This window comes from Triticum urartu, unplaced genomic scaffold (assembly GCF_056163025.1).
Source record: "Triticum urartu cultivar PI428250 unplaced genomic scaffold, HENAU_Tu73 scaffold2, whole genome shotgun sequence".
Classification (NCBI taxonomy): Eukaryota; Viridiplantae; Streptophyta; class Magnoliopsida; order Poales; family Poaceae; genus Triticum; species Triticum urartu.
In genome coordinates this window covers 5,043,439-5,068,600 of record NW_028260368.1, presented here as the reverse complement: position 1 = coordinate 5,068,600, position 25,162 = coordinate 5,043,439, and the positions used below count along the sequence as shown (strand labels likewise).

At 36.1% G+C, this 25,162-nt stretch overlaps 6 non-coding genes across 6 annotated transcripts; 4 read left to right on the top strand and 2 right to left on the bottom strand.

Annotated features, from left to right (window-relative positions):
- Positions 1-10,761: 10,761 nt before the first annotated feature.
- Positions 10,762-10,849, bottom strand: TRNAS-GCU (transfer RNA serine (anticodon GCU)). The gene has a single exon. It is a non-coding gene; the product is annotated as a tRNA-Ser (tRNA).
- Positions 10,850-15,389: 4,540 nt separating this feature from the next.
- Positions 15,390-15,460, top strand: TRNAG-GCC (transfer RNA glycine (anticodon GCC)). Its single transcript has one exon. It is a non-coding gene; the product is annotated as a tRNA-Gly (tRNA).
- Positions 15,461-17,944: 2,484 nt separating this feature from the next.
- Positions 17,945-18,016, top strand: TRNAT-GGU (transfer RNA threonine (anticodon GGU)). Its single transcript has one exon. It is a non-coding gene; the product is annotated as a tRNA-Thr (tRNA).
- Positions 18,017-18,523: 507 nt separating this feature from the next.
- TRNAY-GUA (transfer RNA tyrosine (anticodon GUA)) lies at positions 18,524-18,605 on the top strand. Its single transcript has one exon. It is a non-coding gene; the product is annotated as a tRNA-Tyr (tRNA).
- Positions 18,606-18,963: 358 nt separating this feature from the next.
- On the top strand, positions 18,964-19,037 carry TRNAD-GUC (transfer RNA aspartic acid (anticodon GUC)). The gene has a single exon. It is a non-coding gene; the product is annotated as a tRNA-Asp (tRNA).
- Positions 19,038-21,636: 2,599 nt separating this feature from the next.
- Positions 21,637-21,707, bottom strand: TRNAC-GCA (transfer RNA cysteine (anticodon GCA)). Its single transcript has one exon. It is a non-coding gene; the product is annotated as a tRNA-Cys (tRNA).
- Between the last annotated feature and the right edge of the window lie 3,455 nt (positions 21,708-25,162).

Here is a 25,162-nt window from a genome sequence, read left to right as displayed (position 1 = left end):
TCGTTCTTGTGGAATAAGAAGCCCTCGTACCTTAATGAAAGGAAAATCGTAATTTTTCGTTAGGTATTTGACCAAATAGGATCGTCCAGTTCCTACAGAACCTATCACTAAAATACCCGATAGGGCTAAGCGGAACGAAAAGGGTTTTCCATGAGATGGTAAATGAAAACGATTAGTCCCACACGAGGTTTGGGAATAAGTGATTGTCTGATAATGAGCAAGGAATATACGTCTTTCTGCTAAAGAGGATCTATTAAACTCATAATTCATTAGATCCTTGTTATCAATGCCAACTAGGTATCATAAGTAAATGGATCCCGGTTGTTCAATCCTTTGATAACCAAGGTCATTCTTTGCTAAAGAGAAATGATCACTATGAGTCAGACTCAATAGAATTGGATCCATTCCAAATAGCGAGAATTAGGATTCTTGATCCCTCTCAATCTCTCTTTCAATTCGAGGATCCAGAGAGGTGTTTTCATAGTCATCTCCGAATATTTGCCATCTCGGAATATTTTCGATTTCATTTTTCTATGATATGTCTTTCTATATGAAAATTGGTTATTTACGATGTACGATGATCCCTGTTAAGCATCCATGGCTGAATGGTTAAAGCGCCCAACTCATAATTGGTAAATTTGCGGGTTCAATTCCTGCTGGATGCACACGAACGGGAACATTCCATAAGTCTATTGGAACTGGCTCTCTATCCATGGAATCTCATCCATCATCCATACATAACGAATTGGTATGGTATATTCATACCATAACATAAGAACAATAAGAACTCGAATTCTTATCGATACTGGAACTCAGAGCATAGGAGGGAAAGTCGATTTATGGATGGAATCAAATACGCAGTATTTACAGAAAAAAGTCTTCGTTTATTGGGAAAGAATCAATATACTTTTAATGTCGAATCGGGATTCACTAAGACAGAAATAAAGCATTGGGTCGAACTCTTCTTTGGTGTTAAGGTGGTAGCTGTGAATAGCCATCGACTACCTGGAAAAGGTAGAAGAATAGGACCTATTCTGGGCCATACAATGCATTACAGACGTATGATCATTACCCTTCAACCGGGTTATTCTATTCCACTTCTAGATAGAGAAAAAAACTAAAGGAGAATACTTAATAATACGGCGAAACATTTATACAAAACACCTATCCCGAGCACACGCAAGGGAACCGTAGACAGGCAAGTGAAATCCAATCCACGAAATAATTTGATCCATGGACGGCACCGTTGTGGTAAAGGTCGTAATTCCAGAGGAATCATTACCGCAAGGCATAGAGGGGGAGGTCATAAGCGCCTATACCGTAAAATAGATTTTCGACGGAATCAAAAAGACATATCTGGTAGAATCGTAACCATAGAATACGACCCTAATCGAAATGCATACATTTGTCTCATACACTATGGGGATGGTGAGAAGAGATATATTTTACATCCCAGAGGGGCTATAATTGGAGATACTATTGTTTCTGGTACAAAAGTTCCTATATCAATGGGAAATGCCCTACCTTTGAGTGCGGTTTGAACTATTGATTTACGTAATTGGAAGTAACCAATTAGGTTTACGACGAAACCTAGAAATCGATCACTGATCCAATTTGACTACCTCTACGGGATAGACCTCAACAGAAAACTGTTGAGTAACGGCAGCAAGTGATTGAGTTCAGTAGTTCCTCATAGAAAATTATTGGCTCTAGAGATATGGTAATATGGAGAAGACAAAATTGTTTGAAGCACGCACAGAACCGGAAGCGCCCCTTGTTTCAAAGAGAGGAGGACGGGTTATTCACATTTAATTTGATGGTCAGAGGCAAATTGAAAGCTAAGCAGTGGTAATTAAGACCCCCGGGGGAAAATAGGGATGTCTCCTACGTTACCCATAATATGTGGAAGTATCGACGTAATTTCATAGAGTCATTCGATCTGAATGCTACATGAAGAACATAAGCCAGATGACGGAACGCAGAGACCTAGGATGTAGAAGATCATAACATGAGCGATTCGGCAGATTTGGATTCCTTTCCTATATATCCACTCATGTGGTACTTCATCATATGATTCATATAAGATCCATCTGTCTAGAGATCGTCATATACATCTAGAAAGCCGTATGCTTTGGAAGAAGCTTGTACAGTTTGGGAAGGGGTTTTTTGAGAGAAAAGAAGAATCTACTTCAACCGATATGCCCTTAGGCACGGCCATGCATAACATAGAAATCACACGTGGAAGGGGTGGGCAATTAGCTAGAGCAGCAGGTGCTGTAGCGAAACTCATTGCAAAAGAGGGGTAAATCGGCCACTTTAAGATTACCATCTGGGGAGGTCCGTTTAGTATCCAAAACTGCTTAGCAACAGTCGGACAAGTGGGTAATGTTGGGGTGAACCAAAAAAGTTTGGGTAGAGCCGGATCTAAGTGTTGGCTAGGTAAACGCCCCGTAGTAAGAGGGGTAGTTATGAACCCTGTGGACCACCCCCATGGGGGCGGTGAAGGGAAAGCTCCCATTGGTAGAAAAAAAACCCACAACCCCTTGGGGTTATCCTGCGCTTGGAAGAAGAACTAGGAAAAGGAAAAAATATAGCGATAGTTTTATTCTTCGTCGCCGTAAGTAAATACGTAACTAGGAATATGGAAAATTGCATTTTTGGAATTTGCAATAATGCGATGGGCGAACGACGGGAATTGAACCCGCGCATGGTGGATTCACAATCCACTGCCTTGATCCACTTGGCTACATCCGCCCCTTATCCAGCTAAAGGATTTTTTTCTTTTTTCCATTGATCATTATTCTATTTATTCTGACCTCCGTACTTCGATCGAGATATTGGACATAGAATGCCACTCTTTAAAAAGGAAAAAAGGAGTAATCAGCTGTGACACGAAAAAAAACGAATCCTTTTGTAGCTCATCATTTATTGGCAAAGATAGAAAAGGTCAATATGAAGGAGGAGAAAGAAACAATAGTAACGTGGTCCCGGGCATCTAGCATTCTACCCACAATGGTTGGCCATACAATCGCGATTCATAATGGAAAGGAACATATACCTATTTACATAACAAATCCTATGGTAGGTCGCAAATTGGGGGAATTCGTGCCTACTCGGCATTTCACGAGTTATGAAAATGCAAGAAAGGATACTAAATCTCGTCGTTAACTGAATTCTGAATAGAAAGATTAAGAAGAAAAAAAGATTCAAAATAAAGACAGAAATACCCAATATCTTGCTAGAACAAGATATTGGGTATTTCTGTCTTCAAAAATTCTTATATGTTAGCAGAAAAACCTTATCCATTAATAGATGGAACTTCAACAGCAGCTAAGTCTAGAGGGAAGTTGTGAGCATTACGTTCGTGCATTACTTCCATACCAAGGTTAGCACGGTTGATGATATCAGCCCAAGTATTAATAACGCGACCTTGACTATCAACTACAGATTGGTTGAAATTGAAACCATTTAGGTTGAAAGCCATAGTACTAATACCTAAAGCAGTGAACCAGATTCCTACTACAGGCCAAGCAGCCAAGAAGAAGTGTAAAGAACGAGAGTTGTTGAAACTAGCATATTGGAAGATTAATCGGCCAAAATAACCATGAGCAGCCACAATATTATAAGTTTCTTCCTCTTGACCAAATTTGTAACCCTCATTAGCGGATTCATTTTCAGTAGTTTCCCTGATCAAACTAGAGGTTACCAAGGAACCATGCATAGCACTGAATAGGGAACCGCCGAATACACCAGCTACACCTAACATGTGGAATGGATGCATAAGGATGTTGTGCTCTGCCTGGAATACAATCATAAAGTTGAAAGTACCAGAGATTCCTAAAGGCATACCATCAGAAAAGCTTCCTTGACCAATAGGGTAAATCAAGAAAACAGCAGTAGCAGCTGCAACAGGAGCTGAATATGCAACAGCAATCCAAGGACGCATACCCAGACGGAAACTAAGTTCCCACTCACGACCCATATAACAAGCTACACCAAGTAAGAAGTGTAGAACAATTAGCTCATAAGGACCACCATTGTATAACCACTCATCAACAGATGCAGCTTCCCAAATTGGGTAAAAGTGCAATCCGATCGCCGCAGAAGTAGGGATAATAGCACCAGAGATAATATTGTTTCCATAAAGTAAAGAACCAGAAACAGGCTCACGAATACCATCAATATCTACTGGAGGGGCAGCGATGAAGGCGATAATAAATACAGAAGTTGCGGTCAATAAGGTAGGGATCATCAAAACACCGAACCATCCGATGTAAAGACGATTTTCAGTGCTAGTTATCCAGTTGCAGAAGCGACCCCACAGGCTTGTACTTTCGCGTCTCTCTAAAATTGCAGTCATGGTAAGATCTTGGTTTATTCAAATTGCAAGGACTCCCAAGCACACGTATTAACTAGAATATAGATAATAGAAGGCTTGTTATTTAACAGTATAACATAGACTATATACCAATGTCAACCAAGTCAGCCCAAAGATTAGCTATCCATATAACTAAATTAACCAAACCAATAATTTTGTATTTGTAAATGAAGTGAGTCAAAGTGAAAAACTTTGATGGGTCTTTTCTATATGGGTTGCCCGGGACTCGAACCCGGAACTAGTCGGATGGAGTAGATAATTCTTCCTTGTTACAATAGAGAAAAATCCCTCCCCAAATCGTGCTTGCATTTTTCATTGCACACGACTTTCCCTATGTAGAAATAGCCAATTTCTATTCCAAAGAGGAAGTTCTACTAATTTTTTTAATTAGTAAGTTGATTCACCTACTCTTTATTATAATAAAAAGAACATTTCAGAATGAAAAATAGAAAAGTTTTTTCTTGATCATTTATCAACCCTTTCCTGTTTCTTAATTTCGTCTAATGATTAATTAAGAGGGTTGACCAGGTCATTGATACGTATAATATCCAAATACCAAATACGCTCAGTGTGTGATCCACAGAAAGAAAAAAGAGTTGTTTTGGTGAACATCAAAGAAAAAACTTGCTCTTCTTCCATAAAAAATTCTTCTAAAAATGCCGAACCCAATCGTTGCATAAAAGTTCGTACCGTGCTTTTATGTTTACGAGCTAAAGTTCTAGCACATGAAAGTCGAAGTATATACTTTAGTCGATACAAAGTCCGTTTTTTCGAAGATCCACTATGATAATGAAAAAGATTTCTACATATCCGACCAAATCGATCAAGAATATCCCAATCTGATAAATCTGTCCAAATGGGTTTACTAATAGGATGCCCCGATCCAGTACAAAATTGAGCTTTTGATAAGTATCCTATGAGGAGAGTAGCGGGGACTATGGTATCGAATTTTTTCATTCGAGTATCTATTAGAAATGAATTCTCCAGCATTTGATTCCTTACTAACAAAGAACTTTTTTGTACACTTGAAAGGTACCCCATAAAATCGAAGCAAGAGTTTGCTAATTGGTTTATATGGATTCTTCGCGGCTGAGTCCAAAAACAGAAATAATATTGCCAGAAATTGATAAGGTAGCATTTCCATTTCTTCTTCAAAAAAAAAGTGCCTTTTGATGCAAGAATTGCCTTTCCTTGATATCGAACATAATGCATAAGAGGATCCATAAAGAACCATAGGGTTTTCCGAGAAAAACCAGGGTACATTATCCCAAAATGTTCCATCTTCCTAGAAAAGTGGATTCGTTCCAGAAAAGTTCCAGAAGATGCTAATGGTAAGCAAGAAGATTGTTTACGAAGAAACAACAAAAAAAATTCATATTCTGATACATAAGAGTTATATAGGAATTGAAATAGTCTTTTATTTTCTTTTTGAAAAAAAAAAATGGATTTCATTGAAGTAATAAAACTATTCCAATTCGAATAATAGTTGAGAAAGAATCGCAATAAATGCAAAGATGGAACATCTTGGATACGGTATTGAAGGAGTTGAACCAGGATTTCCAAATGGATAGGATAGGGTATTTCTATATGTGATAGATAATCCAAATGCAAAAATTTGTCTTCTAAAAAGGGAAATATTGAATGAATAGAGCGTAAATTCTGAAACTTTGGTATTTCTTTTTCTTTCAGACAAAAAAATTCCCGTAGCGAGAATGGGATTTCCACAACGATCGCAAACCCTTCAGATAGAATCTGAGAATAAAACTCAGAATAAAAATAATTTTTGTAATCCAATAATCGATCTTGGTTAGGATGATTAACCGAGTTATCCAAAAAATTCTGCTGATACATTCGAATAATTAAACGTTTCACAAGTAGTGAACTAAATTTCTTGTTATTACAACTAACAACTATTTCCACAGGTTCAGAACCATTTAATCCATAATGGTGGGCAAATGCATAAATATATTCCTGAAAGAGAAGTGGGTAGACAAAGTATTGTTGACGAGATTTATGTTTTTCTGAATACCCTTCGAATTTTTCCATTTGTATTTCTACTTGAATCAGAGAGAAGAAGCATTTCTCGGTTTATCGAATGATGATACATAGTGCAATATGGTCAGAACAGGGTGTTGCATTTTTAATACAAACCCTGGAAAGAAAGGGAGTCTAATCCACAGATCTTTTTCTGCTCCTTTTCTACCCAATTAGTTTATGTTTGTTCTAATTAAAAAAAAAGAACAGAACAAGTTTTTTATTTTTGCAGGCCAATCGCTCTTTTGACTTTGGAATACAGCCTCTTTATCAATATACTGCTTCTTTTACACATTCAATCCATAACATCCCTTATTCAATCCATAATCAAGAATAATTAGGATTTCTAAAAAAAAAAAGAAAAAATAAAGGGTCCACTCATAGGAAAACCCAACCTTTCCCCGCATCCGGCACTAATCTATTTTTAACGTCTAATTAGAGCGGGGAATCATTCCAATTAGGAAGTTCAGCTCGTTGCTTTTTATTTTACCAGAATTGGAGCCAGGCTCTATCCATTTATTCATTAGACCCAGAAAATCGTAATTTTGGATTCCATTCAAAAAAGATTGATTTTATTACGACATGCTATTTTTTCCATTCATTACCTTTGAGGATCAGTCGTGGTCTTCTAGACTCTACCAAGAGTCTGGACGAATTTGTTGTTTCATCCAAATGTGTAAAAGATCATAGTCGCACTTAAAAGCCGAGTACTCTACCATTGAGTTAGCAACCCAGATAAAAAAAGGATCTTAGATACGATCGAAATCCAAAAATCAATGGAATTACACCGCGCGCTTCTGTCAAAACATTGAACTAGCAAGACATCAAAAGATTTTTTTTATCGACCATGAAAAACACTCAAATGCCAAAACGAACAGGTCCGGTGAAATTCCACTAAAGTAAAGTTAAAAAAAGAGCGACCCTAATCACGATGGCCAAATTCTCCTTATTTTTAGCGATTTTTATTAACAAAAAATATATATTATAAAAAATATATATTATATTGTATGAGAATACATGCAAGAGGAACACCCTTATCATTTGAGCGAAGTGTAGGCGGAAAAATTGAATATGGAGTGAGGATAAAGAGACCCATCTATCTACAAATTCTATTTGTTCAATAGACCTTTGTCAATGGAAATACAATGGTAAGAAAACAAATTAGATAGAAAAAGTAAATAAAATAGGGGCTTATGTTGGATTGGCACGATATAATATAAATCCAAATAGGATTAAAAAAGAGGTAAATTGTGTCTAAATAATTAGACAACTAGGAATACTAATAATCTTCTCCTATCCTATTTTTTGATTCATTTAGTTCTTCAATTAACTCAAAGTTCTTTCTTTTTCTTTAAAGAATTCTGCCTTCCTTAAAATATCATAAACAGTTCTTGTTGGTTGAGCACCCTTTTCAAGGAAATAGAGAATAGCTGGAACATTTAAACAAGTTTGATTCTTTATCGGATCATAAAAACCTACTTTTTGAAGATCTCTTCCTTCTCTTCGAGATCGAACATCAATTGCAACGATTCGATAGACAGCTTATTGGGATAGATGTAGATAAACAACGCCCCCCCCTAGAAACGTATATGAGGTTTTCTCCTCATACGGCTCGAGAAAATGATTCGAATTTCTGTCGATAATAATAGAAATTAGACTATGACGTGCATTAATTTCCTTACAGAAAAAACAAATTTCATTTATACTCATGACTCAAGTGGGCTAATTTTGCCTGACAAACTTCGAAGGCAAAATCCTTCCAAAATTTTTGAGTCGTCTTTAAACTCTTTTCTTTGTCTCATTTCGAACGAATTGACTTTTATTCCTTATTCTAATCCAACTCTGTTGTTGAGACAATTGAAAATTGTGTTTACTTGTTCTGGAATCCTTTATCTTTGATTTGTGAAATCCTTGGGTTTAGACATTACTTCGGGAATTCCTATTTTTTTCTTTCAAAAGAGTAGCAACATACCCTTTTTTCTTATTTCCTTCGATAAAGCATTTATCTCTTCTATAGAAATCTAATAAGAGGGATTGATTCTGATATACTTTTATTGGACTTTCTTCTTATTTTAACCTTTCGATTTATTTCTATATTAAGGATAGACTGACAAAGTTGGCCTAATTTATTAGTTTTCACTAACCCTAGATTCTTTCCCTTGATAAAAAAAATTCTGTCCTCTCGAGCTCCATCGTGTACTATGTTACTTAAACCCAGCGCAAATTTGGTTCGGAACGAATAGAACAGGCTATGTCGAGCCAAGAGCATTTTCATTACTATGGAAAATGATGGATAGCAAAATCCACAATCGATCATGTCCTTCAAGTCGCACGTTGCTTTCTACCACATCGTTTTAAACGAAGTTTTACCATAACAAACATTCCTCTTTTCATTGCAAAGTGGTATAGAGAATTGATCCAATATGGATGGAATCATGAATAGTCATTGGTTTAGTTTTTTTATACTAATTAAAACTTGCTATCTATGGAGCAATATGGATAAAAGAAAGTAAGTATTTATCCGGGAAGCCTCCGCCAAGATCCAATTTATTTAAACCCATATTAAAATTCTATCATATGAATGAAACATAGTTTGAAAAAGACGACTAAACAAGTTTGCTTAAAACTTATTTATTCTTAAATTTCCACCCTCAACGGATGGCTCGAGATGATCAATCTTGAAGTGAGAAAAGAAGGATTGACTCTTCCTCAATAAATAAACTATCAACCTCCAAAAAAGTTTAATTAATTTAATTACTAGAATTAGAATTCTAGTAGTAATATATTTTTTCAGTACCAAAAACAATTAACTATAATAACTAAATAAACTATTCCAATGAAAAGATTGAAAGTTTTTGGTAGTTATAGAATTCTCGTACTTCTTCAACTCGAATACCAAAAGGAAGAAAAAAATATGACTAAGTGATTTTATAGTAGAGGCATATCCTGAATGTGCTTGATAGATCCCATTTTTTCATGAAAATAAAGATAGTCAATTTGACTGGACTTAAGACTTTATTATGTTTTCTGAGAAAGAATAAGATATCATTATTCTCTTTAATAAACTTTTGTCTCGTACGGAATACTATATGATTTCACCGTTTGTTTCATCAGAAACAATCTGGGACGGAAGGATTCGAACCTCCGAGTAACGGGACCAAAACCCGCTGCCTTACCACTTGGCCACGCCCCATTTCGGGTTTTATGCGACACTAATAAACACTAGTATGTTTATTTGTTATTCGTCAATACCATTTCAATTACATAAAAAAGGAGGGATATTCTCTTGCTAGTATTCTACACATGCGGATAATATAGAATCAAAAAAATGCATTGATCATTACATGGAATTCTATTAAGATATTATATGAAAGTCGAATTTATTCCACTCTCATTTGAGAGTGCGAATACAAGGAGGTATTTTGTGTTTGGGAAAGTCCGAAGAAAAAAGATTTTGAATCTGCCTTTTCCTTCTTTCCCTTAAAAAAATAACTCAAGAAAAATCCAATTATTTACTCTACAAGAATGAAATGCTTGTTATGCCTAATATACTTAGTTTAACCTGTATCTGTTTTAATTCTGTTCTTTATCCTACTAGTTTTTTCTTTGCCAAATTACCCGAAGCTTATGCTATTTTCAATCCAATCGTGGATATTATGCCTGTTATACCTCTATTCTTTTTTCTATTAGCCTTTGTTTGGCAAGCTGCTGTAAGTTTTCGATGAAATCTTTAGTACTCTGTATGCCAAATTGAATGATGTGTTCATTCCAAAAAAATTTTAAAATGGGTAAAAGCCGAGAAGTTTTATATTTTTATATTATGAACCTTCGATTCTAAAATTTAAATTCTTCTACATTGAATGGGTAGCTACAGCAATAAATTTGGATCAGCCTTTCTACTCCCCTGCACCTAGGTTGAGCAGGTACCTAAAGGTACCTACACAATACCTAACCACCTAACCCTATTTTTGCTATTGATAAGAGTGCTTATTATAAAAGAATTCTTGCAATTTTTTTCAAGAATTCTTTTTTGCATTTTTAGGTATAAAAAAAAACCATCCTAGTGGATCCGTGTGGTAAGGAAAAACTGGTAATCTATTCCTTAAAAAAAAATCTTGGAGATTATGTAATGCTTACTCTCAAACTTTTTGTTTATACAGTAGTGATATTCTTTGTTTCACTCTTTATCTTTGGATTCTTATCTAATGACCCAGGACGGAATCCTGGACGCGAGGAGTAAAAATTCAGTTTTTTTTTTTCTTATTGGATTTGTTTCGTACATTTATCTATGAGAAAATCCGGGGGTCAGAATTCTTTCCAATTCGAAAGTCCCAAATGATCCAAGGGAGCGGAAAGAGAGGGATTCGAACCCTCGGTACAAAAAAATTGTACAACGGATTAGCAATCCGCCGCTTTAGTCCACTCAGCCATCTCTCCACGTTCCAAAGCGAAAGGTTTCCGTGATATGATATAGGCAAGAAATAAGAAATAACGGTTGCAAAAAACCCCTTTTTTTTCTTTCAAAAGTCTATAAAAATTATATTGCCAATTCCATTTTAATTATATTCTTTTTTCTTAATGTTAATAAAAAAAGAAGAAAATTCTTGTTTTTTCTTTCTAAAAATCGATATTGGCCGAGAGACAATCAAATAGATTTTCTCTTTAGCGGGCATTTCCATATAGGACTTGTTATAATTATAATAAAACAAGCAGGTTATATAAAAAAAACGCTTTTTTTGTCGATTATTTATCAAGAAAGCAAAAAGGGTTCTTATCAAATCCACCATAAAATTGGAAAGAAGCATAAAGTAAGTAGACCTGACTCCTTTAATGATGCCTCTATCCGCTATTCTGATATATAAATTCGATGTAGATGAAATTGTATAAGCGAATTTTTTTTATTTCCTTAGACTTAGACCGCGCAAGACAAGAATTTTTCGCTATTTACGATTTCATATTCTTGTTACTAGATGTTCTATAGGAATAAGAAGAAATCGCAACTCCTTTGCGCTACACATAAAATTGGATTTCGAAGGTCCATTTTTTTTTTTCAGAATCCTCTATTATTTTAGTTCTTCCACCCATGCAATAGAGAGGGAATGGGAAAAGAAGGGTTACTTTTATTTGCATTTTTCCCTTAAAAGATAGACTTTGAAATAGGAGTCTTGGAATAATGCTGAATTCAAAGGTTTATTTCTTTCTATAGTATAAGAAAAACAATTTATTTCTATTTCTATAGTATAAGAAAAACAAATAAATAGTATAAGAAAAACAAATCGAATCAAATTCATGGATTTACCACGACCTCGGTTGTGACTGTGACTCCATAGATAAAAATGGGAAATTTCTCTCTTCGAGACCATTGAAAAAGGGCATTGAACGAGAAAGAAATCGTCCACAGATAATAAAACTATCATATGCCTTGGAAAGTGATATGAGGTGCTCGGAAATGGTTGAAGTAATTGAATAGGAGGATCACTATGACTATAGCCCTTGGTAGAATTCCTAAAGAAGAAAATGATCTATTTGATACTATGGATGACTGGTTACGAAGGGACCGTTTCGTTTTTGTAGGATGGTCTGGCCTATTGCTCTTTCCTTGTGCTTATTTCGCTTTAGGGGGTTGGTTTACAGGGACAACTTTTGTAACTTCTTGGTATACCCATGGATTGGCTAGTTCCTATTTGGAAGGTTGTAATTTCTTAACCGCAGCAGTTTCTACCCCTGCCAATAGTTTAGCACACTCTTTGTTGCTACTATGGGGGCCCGAAGCACAAGGAGATTTTACTCGTTGGTGTCAATTAGGCGGTCTATGGACTTTTGTAGCTCTCCACGGGGCTTTTGCACTAATAGGTTTCATGTTACGCCAATTTGAACTTGCTCGGTCTGTTCAATTGCGGCCTTATAATGCAATCTCATTCTCTGGTCCAATTGCTGTTTTTGTTTCTGTATTCCTTATTTATCCACTGGGGCAATCTGGTTGGTTCTTTGCGCCGAGTTTTGGCGTAGCAGCGATATTTCGATTCATCCTTTTCTTCCAAGGATTTCATAATTGGACGTTGAACCCATTTCATATGATGGGAGTTGCCGGAGTATTAGGTGCGGCTCTGCTATGCGCTATTCATGGAGCGACCGTAGAAAACACTCTATTTGAGGACGGTGATGGTGCAAATACCTTCCGTGCTTTTAACCCAACTCAAGCTGAAGAAACTTATTCAATGGTCACTGCTAACCGCTTTTGGTCCCAAATCTTTGGTGTTGCTTTTTCCAATAAACGTTGGTTACATTTCTTTATGCTATTTGTACCCGTCACCGGTTTATGGATGAGTGCTATTGGCGTAGTTGGCTTGGCTCTGAACTTACGTGCCTATGACTTTGTTTCCCAGGAAATCCGTGCAGCGGAAGATCCTGAATTTGAGACTTTCTACACCAAAAATATTCTTTTAAACGAGGGTATTCGTGCGTGGATGGCAGCTCAGGATCAGCCTCATGAAAATCTTATATTCCCTGAGGAGGTTCTACCACGTGGAAACGCTCTTTAATGGAACTTTCGTTTTAGCTGGTCGTGACCAAGAAACCACCGGCTTTGCTTGGTGGGCTGGGAATGCCAGACTTATCAATTTGTCCGGTAAACTGCTTGGAGCTCATGTAGCTCATGCCGGATTAATCGTATTCTGGGCCGGAGCAATGAACCTATTTGAAGTGGCCCATTTCGTACCAGAAAAGCCCATGTATGAACAAGGGTTGATTTTACTTCCACACTTAGCTACTCTAGGTTGGGGAGTAGGGCCAGGGGGGGAAGTTCTAGATACTTTTCCGTACTTTGTATCTGGCGTACTTCACCTAATTTCCTCCGCAGTCTTAGGCTTCGGTGGCATTTATCACGCGCTTCTGGGACCCGAGACTCTTGAGGAATCTTTTCCATTCTTTGGTTATGTCTGGAAAGATAGAAATAAAATGACTACAATTTTGGGTATTCACTTAATTTTGTTAGGTCTAGGTGCTTTTCTTCTAGTACTCAAGGCTCTTTATTTTGGCGGTGTATATGATACCTGGGCCCCTGGGGGGGGAGATGTAAGAAAAATTACCAATTTGACCCTTAGTCCCAGTGTTATATTTGGTTATTTACTAAAATCTCCTTTTGGTGGAGAAGGGTGGATTGTTAGTGTAGATGATTTAGAAGATATAATTGGTGGGCATGTATGGTTGGGTTTTATTTGTGTATTTGGCGGAATTTGGCATATTTTAACCAAACCCTTCGCATGGGCTCGCCGTGCATTTGTATGGTCTGGAGAAGCTTACTTGTCTTATAGTTTAGCTGCTTTATCTGTCTTTGGTTTTATCGCTTGTTGTTTTGTATGGTTCAATAATACAGCTTATCCGAGTGAGTTTTATGGACCCACCGGGCCAGAAGCTTCTCAAGCTCAAGCATTTACTTTTCTAGTTAGAGACCAGCGTCTTGGAGCTAATGTGGGATCCGCTCAAGGACCCACAGGTTTAGGTAAATATCTAATGCGTTCCCCAACTGGGGAGGTTATCTTTGGAGGGGAAACTATGCGTTTTTGGGACCTTCGTGCTCCATGGTTAGAACCTCTAAGGGGCCCCAACGGTTTGGACTTGAGTAGGTTGAAAAAAGACATACAACCTTGGCAAGAACGACGCTCAGCAGAATATATGACCCACGCTCCTTTAGGCTCTTTAAATTCCGTGGGTGGCGTAGCTACCGAGATCAATGCAGTTAATTATGTCTCTCCTAGAAGTTGGTTATCAACTTCTCATTTTGTTCTAGGATTCTTCTTTTTTGTGGGCCATTTATGGCATGCAGGAAGAGCCCGAGCTGCTGCAGCAGGTTTTGAAAAGGGAATCGATCGTGATTTGGAACCTGTTCTTTACATGAACCCTCTTAACTAAGATTTTCTTATTTATACCTGTTCTACTTTTTTTCTGTTCTGGCTCGGTTATTCCATCTAGCCGAGCCATTCATTCCTTTTTATGAAAGAAAGATAAGGGACAGAAAAAAAAAATAAATAAAAATGAAAGAAACAAACGTATTCAATAAGCAAAAGGAGAGAGAGGGATTCGAACCCTCGATAGTTCCTAGAACATATACCGGTTTTCAAGACCGGAGCTATCAACCACTCAGCCATCTCTCCACAGCCTAATCCTTATTTTACTCCTACAAATAGAACATAGCCATATAAAAAATAAAAAGATTTATTAGCCTCTAGAAAGATATCAGATACAAGTTCCTTTTCGATATATCTCTGTATACTGTATACACGGATACAGGATCCGCTATACCCGCTTGTGAAATAAAGAGTAAATAATCTCTTCTCACCCCCATATCCAAATAAAAAAGCGGTTTAAGTAATAAATTTGAATTAAAGAGAAGAATCAATGGATTCATGATTAAACCCCTCCTACTTCTTGTATTTTTTTACAATTTTGGTTTAAGTGAGGGATCAAATATGTAGTCAACTTTATTTGATGGTAGCTTGGAGGATTAGAAATATGACTATTGCTTTCCAATTAGCTGTTTTTGCATTAATTGCGACTTCCTCAGTCTTAGTAATTAGTGTACCCCTTGTATTTGCTTCTCCTGATGGTTGGTCAAATAATAAAAATGTTGTATTTTCCGGTACATCATTATGGATTGGACTAGTCTTTCTCGTAGCTATTCTGAATTCTCTCATTTCTTAAATGAAATTTGGTTAATATTTATTAACCCCATAAAAAAGAAATAATAAAGGCCATTTCTTCTAAAAAATTAGAATAGTGAGACGTATTAAAACGCAATTTGCGTTCCGAATTGCTAGCTCTTCTCTTTCAGTATTATGAAATTCCATTCCCATTAGAATATTCATTGACAGATAATAAAAAAAGGAAAACTCTAATATAATAGAAAATGAAATGAAACGGTCGACCCAGACATAGAAGGTCGACCCAGGCGGATATACGCTATAAAATATATACCGTAGCGAGCGTAGTTCAATGGTAAAATATCTCCTTGCCAAGGAGAAGATACGGGTTCGATTCCCGCCGCTCGCCCGCTTAATTTATCAAAGTACTATGATAAAAAGTTTAGTCTAGTTAACTGTTTAACTACTTATATTAAATTAAGTATTAATTAGGTGTTAGTCTAGTGCCGTATCCCTTACTATCTTACCCTTCCTTTGCATCCCACTCAAAAAAAGAGGGCGCTCCAGAGGCAGAAATAGAACTCGCCAACAGAGCTCCAAAAATTGGGTATTAACTGAGACAAACAACGGGCAAACTTTTTTTAAAGGGAAGGGAGAGGTAGACTGTCCCTTTCGTTTCATTTTTATTTTCTGCAGGGTAGGGAGAGGCCTTGCGCCTTCTTTTTTTGAAGGCAAGTGACTTCGCAAACTGCTCAATTTTGCCCTCTAGGGCCGGGAACTAATGAATAAAAAAGGGTTGGATACGCCCCTCTACCATACATATCTAGAGAAATAGAATAGTCCTTTTATACAGACTGCTAAGTGCGGAGACGGGAATCGAACCCGTGACCTCAAGGTTATGAGCCTCGTGAGCTACCAAACTGCTCTACTCCGCTCTGGAGTACCAGAAACTGGTGGACAAAAAAGGCTTGAATACAAGCCTCTAACATGTCTAGACAAATAGAATACTCCTTTTATACAGAATGGAGCGGGTAGCGGGAATCGAACCCGCATCGTTAGCTTGGAAGGCTAGGGGTTATAGTCGACGTTGGTTGATTATTTTTAACGTCTCTAATTCAAAACCGAACATGAAATTTTGATTTCATTCGGCTCCTTTATGGATATTCTCACCACTTAACATCTATGTCAGCTTTTCTATTTGAATGGAACCAAAGCTCTCCGCTTTCTAGATGATCCTTATAGAGTAGGAGATAGAAATTCTATCTAAATTCATCTAATCTACTTACTTCGTTCCCTAATTTCATTCAAGAGATCCTGAGGAAAAGAATTGGGTTTCCACCGAGCTGAAACAATATGCGGATGGTTCTAGTAAACCAAAACTATCGTTTTTTAGCTATTTGGCTTCCTTATTCCTTATTTTAAGAAGATTTAGTTACGATTGGAAATCAACTTTTTTGTATCTTCATCCATAGATCCTTTACTCATATTTTCAAAATTGGAATACTTAATCCAATGCAAAATTATGCTTCGCGACTCTGTACTCATAATCCTATTTTTATTTTGGATGCAATTTAAATTAGTCTTTGGATACAAATCGCCAGAATGTATATTCTTCCTCAATATGCTATTGAGAGGAAAAGGATTTAATCCTTTATAAGAACTAAAGTTTTCATCGGAATATAAAAATAAAAAACTTAAGGATGCCTTAAGTATATCATTTCAAATTCAGTTATTAATAGAACGAATCACACTTTTACCACTAAACTATACCCGCTACATTGTAGATTATGGTATAAATGGTACCCTTTGTCAAGGATAGCCATTTGACAAGAAGGCTAATTCCCCCTTATTGAATCAGATGGAGAAGGTTCATGACACTGAGCCGTTGGTACTTCTACTTCGATCGCTCGCCTTTACTTTAGGATTTAGATAGCCCCTCTGGTCTGTAAAAAAAATCTTTTCTTACCATGCTAATAGCGCCTGAACCAAATGTATTTATTTTGATTAGGATCCTATTCTACGGTTACGACTACAATAATAATTATTTACTTTGCAAGGACGTAAGTGTGTCAGACTGCTAAATTGTTTTATTATTCCTACAATATAAACTAGGGGATATAGGGGGTAACACTGTCCCTATAAATTCCTTTTTTCCTTTTCTTTTTTGTCCAGAATTGAACAAAAAAGAAATTATGGAAGATGTTTTCTTCCCCCATTAAGTCCGAGCCATAGAGTAAGAGTGAGATGAGTTTTCCAAATTCATCATAGACTTTCCCTATGGCTTGATAGAAGTAAGCAGCAAAGAGTCGTAACTTAAAGAAAAAAACGGACAGGGCCGACAGATTTACCTGATGTAAAGAAGATCCTAAAAGTCTCTGATTAGTCGACTCTCTCCATTTAACACTTTCCTCTCTCTCCTTTTTTCCACTGACTCAATTCTAGTTTATTAGATTCTTGTTTAAAAGAATGCAAAAAGTTCAATAGAACTAAGAACACATAAAAAATAGCATAGAGGATCAAGGCCATTACCAAAAGTTCCTCCCAAGGATCCTATATCCTATTGGGTATCTGTTCCCCGCCTTTTCCCGCTAGGATCGGAAATCTTATATTTTCCATATCCATATACCGTTGAATCCTTGGGGTTCCAGAATCCGCCTATTTTACTAGTCTTCGGAAACGGAAAACCCTGAACCAAGAAGAGTTGGATATGTTATGTAGGGTATGTTTTTTTTTATTAATTTTATTTTGAGCTCTCAAGATATCGATATATACATATACAATCTCTACATAATGTCTCTCTCTCTATCTCTATATATTATATATATAATATGTACATTATGCAGTAGACCCATAATGGGAAATCCAAGTGGCTAATTTTTGAATTAAATAAAAAGCCCTTTTAACTCAGTGGTAGAGTAATGCCATGGTAAGGCATAAGTCATCGGTTCAAATCCGATAAAGGGCTTTTTAAATTAGTGGTAGAGTAATCTCGTGCTAAGACGTAAGTCGTTGGTTCGAATCTGATAGAGTACTTTTCTACTAAATTGATTCACTTTTTTTCTTTGTTTTTGAAACTTTCTCTATATTTTTAGAGAATTTTATGACTTAGTGCGGGATGGATGCATTTTTGGTATGAACACTAAATGAAGCACGGAGAATTAATCTATAACGATCAACTAAAAAAAATCCTAGATGAAAACATAACAGAAAAGTTGGAAAAACTCTTTGCTTTGGATCTATTTATACTTTTCGAGTATATTGACAATTCCAAAAAACTGCTCATACTATGATTATAGTATAATCACGAGCGGTTGTATATGGCCCTATCGTCTAGTGATGCCCCTATCGTCTAGTGGTTCAGGACATCTCTCTTTCAAGGAGGCAGCGGGGATTCGACTTCCCCTGGGGGTAGGGAGTATTATGAAAGGAGGTTAATCATAGATTAGCAAAAACCCTAGAATAAATTCTTCCTGGGTCGATGCCCGAGTGGTTAATGGGGACGGACTGTAAATTCGTTGACAATGTCTACGCTGGTTCAAATCCAGCTCGGCCCAAACCAAAAATCTAGGGCTTCGTGAGTATGAACTAAATCCTTTTGTTTTTCTTCCATAAAATAAAATGTCTGATCTATAGAAATAAAAGATAAAGAAAAAAGGGAAATTTTTTTTTCTAATCCATATCTCTCTCATTCCTTTCTTACAAACAAAAGAGTTTTTCTTATTGAAGGCTGGATTATTATCCATTTTTAGTGATAAAAAATCACGACATACTAGTTATGTCACTCTCACTATACCCACGTATAATATAATATGTGGGTATGTAGTATATGATTCGTCTATTTCTTAGAGTACGAAAGACGAATCGAATCTTCTTATGGTTCTATTTAAGAATGGGTATGCCATACACCCCGCGGGGATTGTAGTTCAATTGGTCAGAGCACCGCCCTGTCAAGGCGGAAGCTGCGGGTTCGAGCCCCGTCAGTCCCGAACTAGGGTTCAATGAATGGAGAAATTGATATTTCCTTTTTCCATGAAAAAAAGGGGCAGGGAGCAAGATCAAATACCCACAGGGCACCCTTACTTCACTTTTTTATTTTGCATCTCTCATTAAAGAGGGAGGGAGGGCATATAGGAATTTTTTTTTCACTACTCCCAATCGATAAAGAAAGACACACATACGATATGTGGATTAGTAGAATTTAGGATATTATATTACTCTATCTTTCTTTATGATGATACCATCCTCATCTTAATTTCCTATTCCACTCTTATGGAATAGAGTACCGGTATTTTACCGGAATCCATACATAAATCGTATTCCCTTTTTATTTCAGACCTCTTTTCCCCATCTCACTTCTACTGCTTATTTGGATGTCTATGTGACCCATAGAAAGTGAAAGTTGGTCATATAATACATACATAATTGTATGTATAACTATAAGAAAAAGGAAGGGAAATTGTATAAGATTAAGAAAGTATAAGATTAAGAAAGCTCGTGGGTTAGAGATATAGAAAAGAAAAAGTAGAAAAGGATTAAAAAAGAGGGAATTCCTAATCCAATCAAAAAACCCATTTTGGTCTTAGTGTGGATAGAGGATCTTCCTATGTTATACTATATAACTCTCATCCGTGAAATATAACTCTCATCCATGAATTGATTTGATAGATCCGATATTCATAATATTGAATTGATTCAGTATTATCAGAATGCAAGCCCTACCCTTGAATTTACAAGATACCCCTTTTTCCTCTCCATGGGATTACATCCCGAGTTATTGTGAAAATAAAAAATAAAGAGGTTATGGAAGTCAATATTCTCGCATTTATTGCTACTGCACTGTTCATTCTAGTTCCTACTTCTTTTTTACTTATTATTTATGTAAAAACAGTCAGCCAAAATAATTAATTGGAATTCCAATTAATCATTGAAGAAATTAAAAAGGGATTAAATAAAAAAAATCCAAGTCTTAAATGAAAGGATCTGGTTGGAATCTTAAAGTGTGGTAGAAAGAACTACATATAGTTTTTTCTACGACACTTTAGATTCTTTCTATTATATTATCTTTGAATCTACATAGAATAGATTAGTAGATTGAAATAGTTAAGTAGTCTAATTCAATTTCTTTTTTCATTGCATCCACTTAATTTCAATCAGGTCAAAATAAAAAAATCTAAGACAATTCTTGACCAAAGAATCCATGGAAGGAAAGAAAAATAATATGAAGAATAGACTATAGTAAAAAGTAAAAGGAAATGGAAAATGTGTGATATGCCGTGAATAGTTCCGTGGAAGAAAGTCTAATTTTCTTATGTATAGAACTTTTTTTAACCATTCGTCATTTCTAGTAGAAATTCTGAATTGGTATAATGGCTCTTTCTTACATTACAACTTACAATACAAGAGTTTCTTACAGGAGTGAAACAAAACTAAAGAAAAAGATTAAAGAATAACGTTTGACAAAATGATTAATGCAAAATGATCCATTAAAGAAAAGAATTGATACAACAATTTGATTACTTAATCAATTAGTAGTATCCCTAGAGTCCACTCCTTCCCCATACTACTAGTGAAAGAGAAAATGTAAAGACTACCATTAAAGCAGCCCAAGCGAGACTTACTATATCCATCTAAATTATGTCTCCTATTTCTATGAAGGGATTATTCTACTATTGATCAATAATCATAGTGGAATCAAGGGTACAGAGTCAAAAAGGGATTCCGCCCTAAGGCCATGGATCAATCAGTTCAAGGAATTTACTCCTAACAAATTCTTATAGGAATTCTGGTAGAATTAGAGAGCATTAAAAATACGAGATACTATAGCCCTTTTTTCCTTAAAAAAGAAAGAGTACGGGAATGATGTCCTGAATAGAAGAAGCGGGAATAGGAAGATTTTTTATTCCTTTTGTTACTCTTTTTTTTTTTTTTAAGCAAAGGACGCCCGAATATACCATAAAATTATCGATAGATAAATATTTATTGGATACCTACCTTACCTAATGTTTATTTTTGACCTAAACCCTGCAGCCTTGCTTTGTATCATTCTATGAAAGAATGAAGAGATTTTATCCATAATACAACTCCTAAATTGATTTTTGATCGACCTATTTAATCTGATTCTCGTTAGAATTAAGTAGTCCTTACTTTAGTGTATGTAGGTAACATAAGATGTACGATAAAAAAATGTATAATAATTAGTAAGTCTTGATATTCTTTCGTGGAGTCCCTTCTTGAATCTTAGATTGAAAAAAAAAAAGAATGCCCCTTAGGGACCTTTCTTTGGATACCAAGATTTCTGACATCTTATCCTCGTATTTTAAAATTATCAAATCGAATCTCAATTAAGAACCAATTCAAATTCATATAATAAAAGAATAAGGAAACACTACCTCACCCCTATTGATAACCATTTTGGCCACTACCGTCAAAACAAACCCTAACCCTAGTTTGAGGATAGAACTATGGTATGGTTTCTCTAAACCCAGTATCGGCAGGCCCAGTTACTCTCTTGCCCGAACTTATGCGAAGTAAAAATTTATCGAATTCGATCAGCACTATAAAAAAAACCTAAGTATTTTATTGATCAGGCGGCACCCAGATTTGAACTGGGGATAAAGGATTTGCAGTCCCCTGCCTTACCGCTTGGCCATGCCGCCAAAAAATCCGATCAAAAATCTAGAAAACAGCAAGTATTCATCCACGTTTTCTTACGAAAAGCCCCTTTTATTTTGAATATAATTCTACTTACTTTTTTCCAATCTTTTTCAAAAAATCTATTCCTGCTTTTTTTGATCCAGTTTCTATTATTCTCCTCGATAGATTCTATCTTAAAACATACATTGTTAACACAATAAAACTTCCCATTTCTTTCTATTGAGATGAAAAAGAAGAAAAAGTGGATTTCTATTCACAGGCTGCAAAATTCAGAATAAATTGGAACCGTTAACTAGAATTCTCTTTTTTTTATTGCAGTAGTGAACTACTCTTAAATCGGTATTATCTCCCCCCCCTTCAATGGCATAATAAAATATTATGGCTTTATGCTTAATCCGTGTATAGGTAAACTTTAGGTCCGAACAGCATTATTATCCAAAGATCCCCTTTATGTACATATCTCTATGGGGAATCATGCTTTAATTTTTCAAAGTATTAAATTAAATATCTTGAATAAAAAAAGGAAATTTGCTCTGATATAGAGTATAACCTGACTATCTTGGCGTACCCAAGTGAAATTACGATAAAAGAAAAGCATGGATATGGGGAGAGGTGGATAACTAGATTGGCATGTACTTAAAAAAGGGACTTACTTTATTTTAGAATTCCACAATGAAATACTGAATTTTCTAGCAATTATACTACTCCGATCCGAAATAAAAAAGAACCCTCAAATTATTTTGAGAAATTAAAGTAAGCACGCTATTCTAAATCGAAGTAAAGTCAAACTTTCTAGTATATTATATTACGGCTTTATTACATTCATAGAAAGGAGATAAAATGAGAAATCTTTGCCATCCAATCTGATTAGAATATCATAACATAAAGTATAAGTGGCAGAATTTTTTTTGTAGGAATGTTTTATCAATTCATTTTCATTTCATTTGTACCCCTGGCAAACTCGAACTTTCGTCCAAATGGTCTCTATTCATATGTATGAAATACATATATGAAATACGTATGTGGAGTTCCCTAGAATTTCATGTGATTCAGTAAACAGAATATAGATTCCATGATTGCTAGATCGATCCATAGGGATTGATGAAGAGTGAGCTGATAATGGAATTTTTCTTTGATAAACAGGAAACTTAAGATTAAGATGCTCCGGAATGGAAACGAGGGAATGTCCACAATACCCGGATTTAGTCAGATCCAATTCGAGGGATTTTGTAGGTTCATTAATCAAGCCTTGGCAGAAGAACTTGACAAGTTTCCAACAATTAAAGATCCAGATCACGAAATTGCATTTCAATTATTTGCGAAAGGATATCAACTGCTAGAACCCTCGATAAAAGAAAGAGATGCTGTGTATGAATCACTCACCTATTCTTCCGAATTATATGTATCTGCGAGATTAATTTTTGGTTTCGATGTGCAAAAGCAAACCATTTCTATCGGAAACATTCCTATAATGAATTCCTTAGGAACCTTTATTATAAATGGAATATACCGAATTGTGATCAATCAAATATTGCTAAGTCCTGGTATTTACTACCGCTCGGAATTAGATCATAAGGGAATTTCTATCTACACTGGCACTATAATATCAGATTGGGGGGGGAGATCGGAATTAGCAATTGATAAAAAAGAAAGGATATGGGCTCGCGTGAGTAGAAAACAAAAGATATCTATTCTAGTTCTATCATCAGCTATGGGTTCGAATCTAAGAGAAATTCTGGATAATGTTTCCTACCCTGAAATTTTCTTGTCTTTCCCGAATGCTAAAGAGAAGAAGAGGATTGAGTCAAAAGAAAAAGCTATTTTGGAGTTTTATCAACAATTTGCTTGTGTAGGTGGGGACCTGGTATTTTCGGAGTCCTTATGCGAGGAATTACAAAAGAAATTTTTTCAACAAAAATGTGAATTAGGAAGGATTGGTCGACGAAATATGAATCGGAGACTTAATCTTGATTCCTCAGAACAATACATTCTTGTTACCACGAGATGTATTGGCCGCTACGGATCATTTGATTGGAATGAAATTTGGAACGGGTATACTTGACGATGACGATATGAATCACTTGAAAAATAAACGTATTCGTTCGGTTGCGGATCTGTTACAAGATCAATTCGGATTGGCTCTTGGTCGTTTACAACATGCAGTTCAAAAAACTATTCGTAGAGTATTCATACGTCAATCGAAACCGACTCCCCAAACTTTGGTAACTCCAACTTCAACTTCAATTTTATTAATAACTACTTATGAGACCTTTTTTGGCACATACCCGTTATCTCAAGTTTTTGATCAAACGAATCCATTGACACAAACTGTTCATGGGCGAAAAGTGAGTTGTTTAGGTCCTGGAGGGTTGACGGGGAGAACCGCAAGTTTTCGGAGCCGAGATATTCATCCGAGTCACTATGGGCGTATTTGTCCAATTGACACGTCTGAAGGAATCAATGTTGGACTTACTGGATCCTTAACAATTCATGCGAGAATTGATCACTTGTGGGGATCCATAGAGAGTCCGTTTTATGAAATATCTGCTGAGAAAGCAAAAGAAAAAAAAGAGAGACAGGTGGTTTATCTATCACCAAATAGAGATGAATATTATATGATAGCAGCAGGAAATTCTTTGTCCTTGAATCAAGGTATTCAGGAAGAACAGGTTGTTCCGGCTAGATACCGTCAAGAATTCTTGACTATTGCATGGGAACAGATTCATGTTAGAAGTATTTTTCCTTTCCAATATTTTTCTATTGGGGGTTCTCTCATTCCTTTTATTGAGCACAATGATGCGAATCGGGCTTTAATGAGTTCTAATATGCAGCGCCAAGCAGTTCCGCTTTCTCGGTCCGAGAAATGCATTGTTGGAACTGGATTGGAACGCCAAACAGCTCTAGATTCGAGGGTTTCCATTATAGCCGAACGCGAGGGAAAGATCATTTCTACTGATAGTCATAAGATACTTTTATCAAGTAGTGGGAAGACTATAAGTATTCCTTTAGTTAACCACCGTCGCTCTAACAAAAATACTTGTATGCACCAAAAACCCCGGGTTCCACGGGGTAAATCCATTAAAAAAGGACAAATTTTAGCAGAAGGAGCTGCTACAATTGGGGGCGAACTTGCTTTAGGAAAAAACGTATTAGTAGCTTATATGCCATGGGAAGGTTACAATTTTGAAGACGCAGTACTAATTAGCGAACGTTTGGTATATGAAGATATTTATACCTCTTTTCACATCCGGAAATATGAAATTCAGACGGATACGACAAGCCAGGGCTCCGCTGAAAAAATCACTAAAGAAATACCACATCTAGAAGAACATTTACTCCGCAATTTGGACAGAAATGGAGTTGTTAGGTTGGGATCCTGGGTAGAAACTGGTGATATTTTAGTAGGTAAATTAACGCCTCAGATAGCGAGCGAATCATCTTATATCGCGGAAGCTGG